This window comes from Bombyx mori, chromosome 22 (assembly GCF_030269925.1).
Source record: "Bombyx mori chromosome 22, ASM3026992v2".
NCBI classification, from domain to species: Eukaryota; Metazoa; Arthropoda; class Insecta; order Lepidoptera; family Bombycidae; genus Bombyx; species Bombyx mori.
Window position 1 is genome coordinate 13,733,975 of NC_085128.1, and position 7,706 is coordinate 13,741,680.

Genomic DNA, 7,706 nt, shown 5'->3' on the forward strand with positions numbered 1-7,706 from the left:
GGATGACTTCTACTTTTATCCCCAAAAAATTACAAGACGGTTTCATTAATTTAAAAGATACTAATTATAAGCGGACAACGTGATCGATCGCTTAATGAATTTCGTTTAATATTTCTTCTTACACTTGGAATGTAAGCGAACTTATTGTCTTAATCGGAGTTTTAGTTCAGCGCGCCTTTGAAATCGTTGCTTGACTATCTCTCAGGTCTCACCAATATCAATAAGTGACAATGGCTTACTGACATCGGACATACCTTTCTTGGGAAAGACTAACAGTTGTGTTTCTATGCGAGTCAACTCAGCAGTGAAACTGCATTCAGAACCAGCAATAGATAAAGTATAAAGAGATGAAACAGTGCTTACTTAAATAAAATACACATTAATTTTGGGTATTATTTCGATAGTCTGAATGCTACCTTTAATTATTAAAAAAACTACATCGATATACCACTTAAAATACTTTTCATTTTGGATATCTTACTTTATCGTGAACCTTAAAAAGAACTCTTGTAAATTTAACAAAACTTTGCTCAGTATAAATGGCTCGTTCATTAAAACTACCAAAATGTAGGTAAGGAGTCTGCTTCTAGGTGCTTCGGAGTTTACTATTCTTCACTATTCCTTGTTTACGGATTTCACCTGTTTTTCTTACTCTATTTTTTCTTTTATCGCTTAGAACTTTCACGAGAATCCTTATATTTTTATGTAGGTAATAATTCTACTAAACCAAGTTTTTGGCAGAAAACTTTCACATTAACGTTTCGGAAGTATAAGTAATTCCAGAGAGAGTTAGGCGAAGTTTTTCTGCGTAATGATTTCAATAAATGTCTTCTTCATTGCTTTTTTTGTTATACAATTTCCTAAAATTTGATTGTATCTGGTTACACTAAATTTTTTTTGCCCTTGTAGACATACGAGCCCACCTGATGGTGAGTGGTTACCGTCGCCCATAGACTTCAGCAATGCCAGGGGCAGAGCCAAGCCGCTGCCTACCGCTTAATACTCTCCACAAGCCTCCGCTGCCTACCATTGAAATAAATATTATGAATTTTTTGAACATTAACTTATATACACACAGACACACTATAATGAATTCAGCTGAACGAATTATGATACTACTACGTAAAAATAAAATGCAACTAAACTCAAATAACAGAATGTATAGCGCAACAGTTTTTCACCATATGAAAGGTGATGTTTTTCAAACGTCATTGTTTGTTTTATCAATTATTCTTCGTCGCTTAGAAATTTATTGAGTTTTCAAAACTAAAATCAGTCACTAAATCGCTTGCATATTTCAATGTTTCAACTACATTTATTTCTTTTGACATTTGAGCGCCGGTGTGTCTAAAATTCGCGCGCTTTTCGTTGTCCAAACTAATGGTCGACATCTTAACATGTTGCCAGCTAGTTAGAAAGACAAAGAAGTCAAGAGGTTAACTTTTGTGCAATTATCTTTTTTTAATATCCATTTTACTGGTTATACAAATCTATGTGAATATAAACAAAGACAAAACGGTTTTTTTTATTGCTTAGATGAGTGAACGAGCTCACGGTCCACCTGGTCCACCCATAGACGTCTACAACGTAAATTCCGCCACTCATCTCGAAATATGAGATTGGAGCCTCAATTTCATCACACAATGCTATCCCGTCTTTCAAACCGGAAGCACGGCTACTTCGGTTGATTGATTTCTCGTCGATTCCACTTGGCTTTGATTTCGGCAGAGTTCAAAATACAATGTAGTAACAACAACAACAACAACAACAACGTAGTTTCACTTAGTTTTGTTGTTTGCAGTACGATCTCCGCCTAGTCTCTGTGATTATTGCAACGTTGTAACTGTCCACTCTAAAGTTTAGCTTTGTACGTTTCTCTACACTTCCTACTGCTAGATTACGTGATTGACGATCGTATGCAAATTATCAGTATCTCCTCTGAAACGTTTGACATTTTGCGTTCGGCATTTTTGCATTTTACTCGACACTGAGAAATTTCTCAGTTTAAATATATATTTCACGATAATAGATTTTTTTTATCAGTAAACAAACAAAAAAGGATGAGTTCCGTTAGCACTTTTTTTTATAATGTCCGAAGCATCCGCCGATTATACCTGAAATTGGTATGTTAACCTCTGAATCAATCAGTAAATATCGGAACATAATTGAATTTACTTATATTTGGTCTCAGCATTCTCATTGAGAGTAATCTTAGCAATTATTATCACATCATTAGTCCTCAGATCGGTCATAGATATTACAATATAAGCTTCGACGCGTAAATTTGAACCTTGAGACATGAGTTCTAAGTCTCAGTTTTATAGCACAACGATTGCCTCTACCTTCAAACTGAAACAAATGACTACTTCACGGCAAGAATTGGCAGGGTGGTGCTACCTACCCGTGCGGGGTCACAAGGGACTCTACCGCCGAGTAACATAAAGAAAGAAAGCACCCTATCATATTTATAATTATAACATATAATTATAGAGCTTATAGTACATTACGTATGTTAGATCTTATAGTAAGAGAACATACATACATACATAATAGTACATTTTTTCTGAGTCGTAAACATTGTGAGCAGTAAAGTATGGCTTGACTTCATATATTTTGTCATACTTTCCTCTCATAGTAAGTACGTATTTTTTATCTCAAAGGCATCGAAAGTGCAATGAAAATAATATTAATAAAAAAATATATTAAAGAAGGAGTCCAAGATCAGAGCCCTGACTGGGTTCAGAACCGAAGTCCTGGATGGTTGAGGGTCGAAGCCCTCAATCAATAAAAGTCGAGAATGCAAATCATAAAATAATGCCAGAGTTATATAAATCGTTGCTAAGTTACGTACGTATCAAGATATCAAGTACGCATGCGCTAAGAAAATTGAAGCATGCGTGTTAATTTATTAAAACATGTAACAGTCGGGAGTTTTAGTCATAGATTATACACTTAATATATACACTTAATATATTTGAGATAGATGCGCAACTCTCATTTTTATTTTTGCTTTAGTTAGAGCCCAGGACAGCAGGCGTCGCTGCTGTCGATTATTAGTCTCCCTACCCCCCACCAGGTGGCTTTTTTAGTAATTTTAATATTTTTTATAATTAACTCTCTTTATGAAAAAATCTTATCGTTTAGAATCGCTGAAATTCTCGGTAGTACTTATGAAATATTAAAGAACGTTTGATTGTGTTCAGCATTCTAATCGATAAGACCTTTTCATACAGAGAGAAAACAGTTTTTTTAAATAAAAAGCTGTAATTCTCTGTAAGCTATTTAATTTCCCTATATTACAAACAATTTACTGTTAAAAGATAGTATGAACGTACAATTGTATAAAATTTCGAATAACAATAACTCCTCTAGATTAATCCTACTAGAGTACTTAATAACATTAAATCGAAAGTTATCTAAAAGTTAATTAAGTCTAGATAATCAAATCATTCAATGTCACTTAAGTCATTTGTGCGAAATATAAACATGTCAGCTTTCCATTACAAACATAGTAGACAATTTGAATTAAATTTAATAAATTTGTTTCTTAACTATAGCAGTTCTTGCTTAAAGTTGATCGTGACAGATCATGACCTTGTATGAAAATATTACATCTATAAACACTACCTATGCTTCGTCATACAATAATTGTCATTTATACTAGCATTGTAGAGATAATACACACACTAAAGTGAATACTAAATTATTCTTAGCATTCTTATAAACATTTAGAAATTTAAGAAACGATTAACCCACAATCATGTTCATAACATGTGACATTTTGTTCTGCACAAACGTTTTATTACATGATTTGAAAAACAAAAAATGTTTAAAAAATGTAATGATGACTTAAAGTACTCTTAAATATTGATAGTTTGTACTTAATGACGCTTATAGTAATCTTAGACATGATTACATTAGTTATACTTTTATTCCCTATCTAAATTATTTCTATTCTGACGTTTCTGATGCTTTAGCTTTGGTAATACTCGATGAAACAAACAGCAGATTGAAAGAAAATCATCTTAAAGTTAATTACATTCATTACAAACCATTAGTTTACATTTTGTTACAAAAGAAACTGGTGTTCGTTACATGCAAATGAATTATAAACATACACATGCAAACATAAAATGTAAATTTATCTTTTAATCCAAATTAAATGTACACTAATATTACATCTAAATAATAGAAAGGGTTTCGAAAATTTTTATTGCACTCAACAGCAGACGAGCACGCAACCCGGCCCATGATAAGTGGTCACCAGTGCTTATAAACTTCAGCAGTGCCATAGGGGTTGCTGTCTATCACTTAAGTTTTAATAAATTATTAATATACTCAGTCACAAGCATATTGATTTCACATAATGAAAATGTAAGAAACATAATCATGTTTGGGCATTTTCATTTATATCTGCTCATACAGAAAACACAACTTAGCAAATATATTCCACAGTTAATCTAAATAATTGCAAATAATGCTTTTAAAGACCGTTGACTTTTGATCATTAATTAAAATCATCTTCTCGTAGAATTTACAAAAGGTTATTTACAAAAATTTATATCAGTATTTTCATATATTACTAACTTACTAATTACAACTATTCAAACGTAATACTATAACTATAAGAACTAAACAACCTATTTTAAAACAAAATTGGCATCAATTTAGTTCTTATGAACTATTTCAATTATTAATTTATCAATTATAAACATATTTAAAAAAAATTAAGATCCCTTGAGAGTTCACGTTCCTTGCTGAATCAGTTTCTCTTCTGAAACGGAGAAACAAAGTATCTTAAGTATGTAACAAATATTGAAAAAATACGACCATGAAAAATTTAGTGTTAATGTAATCTTACTTACAAATTAATATATTACATAACACGTTCTGGTTCAAATATAGTGCATCAATCTTTTCATGTTTCAGACATTTTAGTGCTCCTTATAATTTTTCCATAAAATTTTGTCATTATCAAACCTTTGTCTACAAAAATAAAAACATTATTTTATATTGGGTAGAAGGATGAACGTGGTCACAGGCCACTTGGTGTAACTTAGTTATCAAACACCAGGAAACAAAACGTGAATGCCATCATCTAACTTTGGATGTGAGATCAATTGTGCTGTATTTTATTTAAACAGGAAAGCATGACTGATTGATCATTCCAAAAAACTAGTTCGGGCCCACTTGACAATAAGCATATAATACGCTGAATTGCAAAACATAAATACTTCCACCCACTCGAGACAATTTTATTATCTGAGGTGTGTGTGTGATAGTACGAGACTTAATACCGACGGTTTTGATCAAAACTTAACATATATGATAGCTAGGCAGCAGAAATAGGAAGGACCATTAGTTGGTGCTAATTCATTTAATTATATTATGAATAATAATTCTGTTAGCAAATAATATACCGGGAAAATAGTGTAAACTCACCGTTATCAAGGCATCCGAAATAGCATTTCATTTTCGATCTTCGAGGCATGCTGATTTTTAATAATAAACATTCTGTAAGAAATGAAAATAGTTACACAGGCTTACGAAACGCTAACGAAGAAAAAAGTATTGGAGCCAAGTTATGTCTAAAGAGAATTCAAAACAGAGTTTCTCAATGTCTAATCGTCTAATATTCTCATAAAGCTAAAAGTTGCTCTAAATTAATACTACAACGTAAAATAACTCACAACAAGACCAAAAAAAAACGATTTAAAAAATTAAATCGTTACGACATTTTGAAAACTTTTTTTTTTTTTTGAGATTGTTTTACGGCCCTGGAATTTTGAAAACTTCAAAGCAGTGTCCACTTACGTTTTTTTTAACACATTTTACCCTAGTTTCTTTTGAATTTACCCTAAAATTTCCTAGACAACTTTCATAAATCCTTTATATAGAAAGCGTAAATAAAATACAGAAAATAAACCACAGCATATTATTTAATGTAGGTATATATAATATAAACGCCCCCAGAAGATCATAGATCTATAGGATTAGAATTTTCAAGGAAGTCGACGCATTGCTTTTATATTCTTTTGCTGCACAACCTAACACTGTTCGGTTCTAAAATTGAGCAATTGTTTGCTGGCAAAGTTGGGAACTTTCTATGAAGCAAGCCGTTCAGGGTTTCATTAGAAAGCCTGTTTTTTTTTGTCAGTTTTTAAATTTGAGAACACTGAATAATCTTTCCACCTCAGTCTTTGAAGAAGGAACTGCTAGCAAAAGTGAAATGACAATTACAAGGTTTTCGTAAATGAAATTACCATGATAATCTTTCATGGTACATGAAGTACCTGTATATTACAATACAAGTAAGTTCTGGTGACATCAACGAAAATAGGTAAATAAAAATTTGGCGGATTATACTTATTGGGATTCTGGGGAATCCCTAAGAAAAAGCAGTGTGTTCGCGACGGACATAAATAAATGCAGCTTGATAGACATTGTTCGCGACGGACATTGATAGTTTAATAGATAAATAGTTAAAATAGAGAATAAATAGTTATAAATGTCCGCAAATAGATAGTATATGAAAAATAGCTGTGAAATAAATAGATAGAGAATGTCCGTAATGAACATAGTAAAATATATAATAGAAATGTCCGTAATAAATAGTTATGTTAAAAATAAGTTAACATAAAATAGATAATAAATAGTTTATAATAGAGAATGTCCGTGATAGACAGTATGTTAAAAAATAGTTAGCATACAAATGTAAATAGATATAAGTAAATTTGTAAATATTTGTTTGAAAATAAAGATTGGTCCTCGTGGTCTTTAATTTGGCGTGGGAACGCAGGAGCGAGTCACAATACGGGCAACTAATAGAGCGACTAGGCAAACAATAGGCGAGCGAGGCGGCCGAGAGAACAATAGACGCCCACCGTGCTCGGACTCATAATAGCGCTGGCCGAGTGCGCGTGGGCGACCATAAATAAGGGGCCTACCTCGCTGCAAATTCGCCCGGGACACCAGTGCGCCAGGATACCAAAACTGCTTGTGCTGTGCGGTCTTGTCGAATCCTTTCGCGAGTGTGTTTTATCCAGAAGTGTTGTGTCGGTGTGGTGACGCCCCGAACAAACGAAATTCGGGACCCGGGAACAGGTAAGTTGATTGACACTTTCATTCTTTAACATTTGTTAATTGCGGGTAGATGTCAATCAGCCTGGATAGCTGCGTACTCAATTTATTCTAAGAATAAAACAGAGTTACGTTAGCGCCATCGAGACTGGCCATCTGTGTCTGTTCCCAGTCCTCCCCTACCCTTTGGGGTTAGGAGGGGTTGCAAACCAAACCCGAGTTGACGAATTAGTTAACTGAGTCGTCAGAACGACAGGCTCGCTAGCGAGTCGCGGTGTGTTTTCTTATTAGTTTTTGCTTATTTTATTATTTCCTTATTTATATATTAGATTAATTAGTCATTACAGTTAGTGTAGTCTTGTAGATATTGTAGTTCAGTAGCCTAGTTCATTAATTATAATAACAATTTAATTTTAATTTTACATTTATTATTTTTCCAACTACCCTCAATTATAGCATATCAAATCTTTTCAATTCCTTCCTGAAACATTTTTAAATTTATAGTATATTAATTTAGAATTAAATTAGATCGACCCATAGACCCCGAGGGGTGTCGTCCCGCTTACCATAGAAATAAATTGATTTTCTATCATTTTGAGTATTGACCTAGTTGATTGTATTAGTTT

At 32.9% G+C, this 7,706-nt stretch overlaps 2 long non-coding RNA genes across 2 annotated transcripts; both read right to left on the reverse strand.

The window, feature by feature from the left end:
* Positions 1 to 383: 383 nt before the first annotated feature.
* LOC134201018 (uncharacterized) lies at positions 384 to 1,343 on the reverse strand. The gene is made up of 2 exons (XR_009976173.1): positions 1,146 to 1,343; positions 384 to 860 (listed from the first exon to the last, which is right to left on the reverse strand). It is a non-coding gene; the product is annotated as an uncharacterized LOC134201018 (long non-coding RNA).
* Positions 1,344 to 3,267: 1,924 nt separating this feature from the next.
* On the reverse strand, positions 3,268 to 5,766 carry LOC134200928 (uncharacterized). The gene is made up of 3 exons (XR_009976043.1): positions 5,443 to 5,766; positions 4,866 to 4,986; positions 3,268 to 4,774 (listed from the first exon to the last, which is right to left on the reverse strand). It is a non-coding gene; the product is annotated as an uncharacterized LOC134200928 (long non-coding RNA).
* Positions 5,767 to 7,706: the final 1,940 nt, after the last annotated feature.